Source organism: Rhinopithecus bieti, unplaced genomic scaffold (assembly GCF_001698545.2).
Source record: "Rhinopithecus bieti isolate Rb0 unplaced genomic scaffold, ASM169854v2 scaffold_38123, whole genome shotgun sequence".
NCBI classification, from domain to species: Eukaryota; Metazoa; Chordata; class Mammalia; order Primates; family Cercopithecidae; genus Rhinopithecus; species Rhinopithecus bieti.
This window is the reverse complement of record NW_016816276.1, coordinates 888768-896160: the sequence shown is the minus strand read 5'-3', so window position 1 is coordinate 896160 and position 7393 is coordinate 888768. Positions and strand designations below refer to the sequence as shown.

Here is a 7393-nt window from a genome sequence, read left to right as displayed (position 1 = left end):
AAAAAAAAAAAAAAAAAAAAGATGAAGAAGAAGGACAAACCTGACAAGACTTTTATCCCAAATATACAAAGAATCTTAAAACTCAACAACAATAATTTTTTAGAACCTGACTTTAAAATACACATCAGGAGGATCATTGAGAATGATGGTTAAAAAAAAAAAGCAAAAAAAAAAAAAAAAAAAAAAAACCTGTATAGACACCTCACCAAAAGAGATATACAAATGGTAAATAAACATATAAAAAGAGCTCAATATTATATGTCATTAGGGAATTGCAAAGTATAACAATGAAATACCGTCATAACTATTAGAATGGCCAAAATCCAAAAGACTGGCAACATTAAGTGCTGACAAGGATGTGGCACAGTAGAAACTCCATTCATTGCTGGTGGGAATGCAAAATGGTACAGCCAACTCAGAAGACAGTTTGGCAGATTCTTACAAAACTAAACGTACTCTTACCATACAATCCAACAATCACACTCCTTGGTATTTGCCTTAATGAGTTGAAAACATGTCCACAAAAAAACTAAAATGTGAATGTTTATAGCCACCTTACTTGTAATTGTCAAAATTTGGAAGCAACCAAGATGTCCTTCAGTAAGTGAATGGATGTAACTGTGATAATTCCAGACAATGGAATGGTATTCAGAGCTAAAAATAAATGAGCCAACAAGCCATGAAAAGACATGGAGGAACCTTAAATACATATTACTAAGTGAAGGAAGCCAATCTAAAAAGCCTACACATTATATGATTCCAACTATTATGACATTCTGGAAAAAGCAAACTATGGATGCTGTAAAAAAAGTCAGTGGTTGCCAGTGCCTGGTGGGAGGGAGAGCTGAATGGGCAGAGCATAGAATTTTAAGGGCAATGAAACTATTCTGTATAATACTGTAATGGTGAATACATGTCATTTTACATTTGTCCAAACACTTAAAAGGTACACCACCAAGAATGAGCCCTAATCATGGACTGTGGGGTCATCAGTTGTAACAAATGTACCATTGTAGTGCAAGATATTGATAGTGAGAGAGGCTGTGCGTTTGTGGTAGCAAGGGAATATATTTGGGAAATTTGCCTATTTTCTGCTCAATTTGACTGTGAACCTAAACCTGCTCTAAAAAATAAAGTCTATTTTGTAAAATAAACAAATTTAATTTTTTTAAATTTTCCAAGGCCGGGTGCGGAGGCTCACGCCTGTAATCCCAGCACTTTGGGAGGCCGAGACGGGCGGATCACGAAGTCAGGAGATGGAGACCATCCTGGCTAACATGGTGAAACCCCGTCTCTACTAAAAAATACAAAAAATTAGCCAGGCGTGGTGGCGGGCACCTGTAGTCGCAGCTACTCAGGAGGCTGAGGCAGGAGAATGGCATGAACCTGGGAGGCGGAGCTTGCAGTGAAGGGAGATCGTGCCACTGCACTCCAGCCTGGGCGAGAGAGCGAGACTCTGTCTCAAAAAAAAAAAAAAAAAAAGAAAAGAAAAAAAATTTCCACTACAGATTGAATACATTGATTTATCCCTTCCCTCTGCCTTTTGTTTTGTTTTGTTTTGTTTTGTTTTGCAAGATGAAGGGGGGACAATATGAGATTTAGTTGATTCCCTATACTGAAATACAAATGAAATATGCCTTTCACATTATCGTTCCAGTTTGTACAGTATATTATAATGGATTTCATTTATAAAAATAAAATTTCTATATTTCATTTCTATATAGATGAAATACAATAAAAATCAAGGTGACCACACCATTTCCACAATAAGCCATCAAGTGACTGATGTAAAAAATGTTATGACACAAAATATTGATAAAATTTTGGAGAAAGAAGAAAGATTGAATACCTTCCTTGATAGAACAGATGATCTCCAAACAACTGTAAGTGATTCACACCTGTGTTGATGCCCAAACAGTGCTGTAAGTCATATTATTGCTGCCCTTGAGACAAGTTGACAAAAGCAAAAACATACTAGGCATACTGTGAGATAATCCTATGTCACCAATCTATGACTTCATCAAAAAATTCTTGGACTGCAACTAAAATATTAAAAGAATAATTATAAAACAATCCAAATAAAGAAACCCATGGCAAGACACAGTGGCTCATGCCTGTAATCTCAGTACTTTGGGAGGCCAAAGCCAGAGAATAGCTTGAGTTCAGGAGTTTCAGACTAGCCTGGCTAACATAGTGAGACCTTGTCTCTACAAAAAATTAAAACTTAGCCAGTTGCAGTGGTGAGCCATCTGAAGTCCCAGCTACCCAGCTACTTGGAAGGTTGAGACAGGAGGATCGCCTAAACTTGGGAGGTTGAGGCTACAGTGAGCCATGATCATGCCATTGCACTCCAGCCTGGGTGACAGAACAAGACAATCTCGGCCGGGCACGGTGGCTCAGGCCTGTAATCCTAGCACTTTGGCGGAGGCGGGCGGATCAGGAGGTCAGGAGATCGAGACCATCCTGGCTAACACGGTGAAACCCCGTCTCTACTAAAAATACAAAAAATTAGTCGGGCATGGTGGCACGTGGCTGTAGTGCCAGCTACTCAGGAGGCTGAAGCAGGAGAATCTCTTGAACATGGGAGGCAGAGGTTGCGGTGAGCTGAGATTGCACCACCGCGTTCCAGCCTGGGCAACAGAGCAAGACTCTGTCTCTGAAAAAAACAAAAAAGAATTGAAAAGAAACTCACTTAATTAAATGGTGCTTATTTGCATAATAGAAGGAGTCCTTACATTAAGAAAATACAGATTAGTCAACAAATAAATTGCAAAGGTAAAAAGAAGAGAAAGAGAAATTATCTTAAAAATGAAGTTAAAGCCAGAAGCAGTGGCATGAGCCTGTAGTCCCAGCTACTGAAGAGGCTGAGGCAGGAGGGTTTTTTGCGCTCAGGAATTCGAGGTTGCAATGACCTGTGATCATGCCCGTGAATATTCACTGTGCTCCACCCTGAGCAACACAGTGAGACATCCGTCTCTGTAAAATGATAGTTTTTTGTTTGTTTGTTTGTTTGTTTGTTTTTGAGAGAGAGAGAGAGAGAGAGAGAGAGTCTCGCTCAGTCACCCAACCTGGAGTGCAGTGGTGCAGTCATAACTCACTGCAGCCTTTATCTTCCGTGTTCAAGCGATCCTCCCACTTTAGACTCCTGAGTAGCTGGGACTACAGGAGCTTGCCACCACGCCCGGCTAATTTATCTGTTTTTTGTAGAGGTGGGGTTTTACTATGTTGGCTCAAGAAATCCACCCAAAGTGCTGGGATTACAGGCATGAGTCACTATGCCTGGCCATAATAATAATTTTTAAATGGAATTAAAAGGTATATCAAATGGTCCTTATTTGGATTTTAATTCAAACAAACTGTAAAAATGAAAATGTATAACTTTGTGAGAAAGTTAGATATTTGAACTATGGCTGGATATTAGGTGACATTCAAGAATTACTATTAATTTTTTAGGTGTAATAATGGTATTGTGGTTTTTTTTTAAACTCTACTTATTACAGATTTATACTAAAATTTTTATGGTTAAAATTATATAATGTCTAGCATTTGCTTCAGAATAACTGAGTAGCAGGGTAAAAGTAGAATGGGATATAAATGAAACAAAATTGGCCATAAATTGACAATTGTTAAAGCTGAATATTGAGTATATTGGGTTTCATTATGTCATTCTGTCAACTTTTGTGTATTCTTTTTTTTAATTTTTTATGTTATTTTTTATATTTGTGTATTCTTTTTTATTTTTGAAATTCTCTATTAGAAATCAGGCTGAATACTAGTTTGGATAGTTCCCTTAGAGCACTTTCAATTTTATTTTTATACATCTCCTCTAGAAAAACAGCCACTATGTAAAGCAAAATATTCACATACCGAGTTCTATTGATTCTACCTCCTAAATCTTTTTTCTTAGTCCCATTTTTTCACTTAAAAAAATTAAGGTATTATTTATATACAATAATATTCATTCATGTTAAGGGTAGCATTTGATGAATTTGGTAATTGTATACCGTCTGTAACCACAATCAAAATATAAAAGAGTTCCTTCATCCTAAAATCTTCATGCCCTTTGACAGTGAGTCTCACCAACCACTGATCTGCTTTCTTTCACTATAGTTTTGCCTTTTCTAGAATTTTATATAAATAGAATCATACAGTACAGCTGAATCGTGTTTAAAATTCCTCTCCTGCTCATCCCCAGATCACTCACGGTGTCACTCCAAGCTCTGTATCTCTTGTCTGACCGTGGTAATCCCCAGATTTAAATGTTCTTCCTGCTGTTTGTTCTGTTCCATTCCAGTCATCCTCCACACTGGTACCAGAGTGATCTTTTAAAATGCAAATATGATCATTATCCGTGGACTTCTTCAAACCCTTCAGTGGTGCCCCTATGCCCACATAGGGTAGAAAGTCCAACCTTGTTTTCCTGCTCTCAAATGTAGATCATCTTATGCAATCTCCTGGGTTGCTTGCACCCCACTGGGTTGCCTGCACCACACTTTGGAGACCTTTATGTTATAAACATAGAAATAGAATTGCTGAATCTTAAAATATGTGCATCTTTAATTTTACCAGATATTTCAAAATTACTCTCCAAAGTGTTATGCCAATTTATACTTGAGAGTTCCTGTTGCTCTGCATTCTTTTTTTCCTTTTTTTTCTTTCTTTCTTTTTTTTTTTTTAGACAGCGTCTTACTCTGTCACCCAGGCTGGAGTACAGTAATGCAATTTCCACTCACTGAAACCTCCGCCTCCCAGGTTCAAGAGATTCTCGTGTCTCAGCTTCCTGAGTAACTGGGACTACAGGTACATGCCACCATGCCTGGCTAATTGTTTGTATTTTTATTAGAGACAAGGTTTAGCCATGTTGCCCAGGCTGGTCTCAAACTCCTGAGCTCAGGCAATCCACCCACCTCGGCCTCCCAAAGTGCTAGAATTACAGGTGTGAGCCACCACACCTGGCTTATTCTTTCTAATACTTGGGATTAGGAGATTATAATTTTTAACAGTGTGGTAGGAAAAAAAATAATTTTTAATAAATAATTTCAACTTTGTGCATAGTAACATTTTATGACAAAACCATCTAACTTTCACGTAGTCAAATTTGTCAGTCTTGTCCTTGAGAGTTTATGCTTTCTGTGTCTTTTTTAAGGACTCTTTCCTTACCCTAGGTTATAAAGATACTCTTATATTGTCCCTGAAAGCTCTGAATTTTGTCTCTCAAAAAGATCTTTGAAACACTTGGAATTTGTTTCTGCATATAGTATGAGATAGGAATCATTTATTATTTTCTGTATAACCAGTAGACCAAACATCATTTTTTGGCTATATTATCCTTTCTTACTTGATTTATACTGCCAACTCTGTCATATATAAAGTTTTCATAGACAAAGTTGGTTTTTTTGGGGGGTTGGGAATAGAGTTTCACTCTTGTCACCCAGGTTAGAGTGCAATGGCGTGATCTCAGCTCACTACAACCTCCTCCTCCTGGGTTCAAGCAATTCTGGTGCCTCAGCCTCCTGAGTAGCTGGGATTACAGGCGCACACCAACACGCCTGGCTAATTTTGTATTTTTAGTAGAGACAGAGATTCACCATGTTGGCCAGGCTGTTCTCAAACTCCTTAGCTCAGGTGATTCACCCACCTTGGCATTCCAAACTGCTGGGATTACAAAGTTTTTATCCTTTTGATTTATATAGCCAATTCTACTGGTCTATGTATATATCGTTGGGCCAGTATGATATCATTCTAGTTACTGTGGCTTTAGAAGGAGTCTCAATATCTTGTAGGACAAGCTTGCCTACTTTATACTTACTGAAATTTGCATTGCTAAGGCTTCTCTTTCAATGAATTTTAGAATCTATATCTCAAGTCACACACACACAAATATTGCTGTGTTAAGTGGAATTATGTTAATATAGGGACATCTTTAAACATTGTTTCCCATCTCTGAACATGCTACTCCTCTTTTTCTAGGCCTCTTTCAAAATCTTTCAATAGATTTTATCATTTTCCCATAAAGGTCTTGTACGCCTTTGAGGAGGTTTATTTCTTTGTATTTTACAGTTTCTGTTGCTATTGTAAATTAATATTTTTTATCCATAGGACTTTGCTTGATAGTAAATATTTTTTAAAATGCATCTTAATTTTCTTTAACAGGAACACATCAGCTTTTGGTTTTTTTTTTTTTTTCAGAGGGAGTCTCACTCTGTCACTTAGGCTGGAGTGCAATGGCACAATCTTGGCTCACTGTAACCTCTGCCTCCCAGGTTCAAGTGATTCTCTTGCCTCAGCCTCTCAAGTAGCTGGGATTACAAGAACCTGCCACCATGCCCAGCTATTTTTTTTTCTTTTTTTGTATTTTTAGTAGAGATGCGGTTTCACCATGTTTGGCCAGGCTGGTCTTGAACTCCTGACCTCAAGTGATCCACCCGCCTCAGCTTCCCAAAATGTTGGGATTACAGGCATGAGTCACTGCATTCAGCTGAACACATCAGTTTTTACACAGGTTTTTTATAACCCAAATCTTGCTGAACTCTATTATTGTAATATTGTTGTCTGTAAGTGTCTTTGCATTTTTTACATAGAAGTCATACCATACATAAATAATGACAGAGGCCAGGCACAGTGGCTTATGCCTGTAATCCCAGCACTTTGGGAGGCCAAGGTAGAAGGATTGCTTGGGCTCAGGAGTTTGAGACCAGACCGAAAAATACAGCGTGATCTTTTCTCTACTAAAAAAAAAAAAAAAAAAAAAAAAAAAAAAAAAAAAAAAAAAAAAAAAAATTAGCCAGGTGTGGCAGTGTGTATCTGTGGTCCAAGTTACTCAACAAGCTGAGGCTGGAGAATCACTTGAGCCTGGGAGGTCAAGGCTGCAGTGAACCATGATCACACCACTGCACCCCAACCTGGGCAACAGACCAAGAACCTGTCCCTGTTTGCAGATGACATGATTGTATATTTAGAAAACCCCATTGTCTCAGCCCAAAATCTCCTTAAGCTGATAAGCAACTTCAGCAAAGTCTCAGGATACAAAATCAATGTGCAAAAATCACAAGCATTCTTATACACCAGTAACAGACAGAGAGCCAAATCATGAATGAACTCCCATTCACAACAGCTTCAAAAAGAATAAAATACCTAGGAATCCAACTTACAAGGGATGTAAAGGACCTCTTGAAGGAGAACTACAAACCACTGCTCAGTGAAATAAAAGAAGACACAAACAAATGGAAGAACATACCATGCTCACGGATAGGAAGAATCAATATTGTGAAAATGGCCATACTGCCCAAGGTTATTTATAGATTCAATGCCATCCCCATTAAGCTACCAATGACTTTCTTCACAGAATTGGATAAAACTGCTTTAAAGTTCATAGGGAACCAAAAAAGAACCC

General features: G+C 38.0%; 1 long non-coding RNA gene across 2 annotated transcripts in view; it reads left to right on the top strand.

Moving 5' to 3' along the window:
• Window positions 1–7393, top strand: part of LOC108516984 (uncharacterized) — a 51944-nt gene that overhangs the window by 32465 nt on the left and 12086 nt on the right. For both annotated transcript variants that reach the window (XR_001881974.1, XR_001881973.1), the window contains one exon: window positions 1725–1883. This is a non-coding gene — a long non-coding RNA (uncharacterized LOC108516984). The remainder of the gene's footprint in view (window positions 1–1724; window positions 1884–7393) is intronic.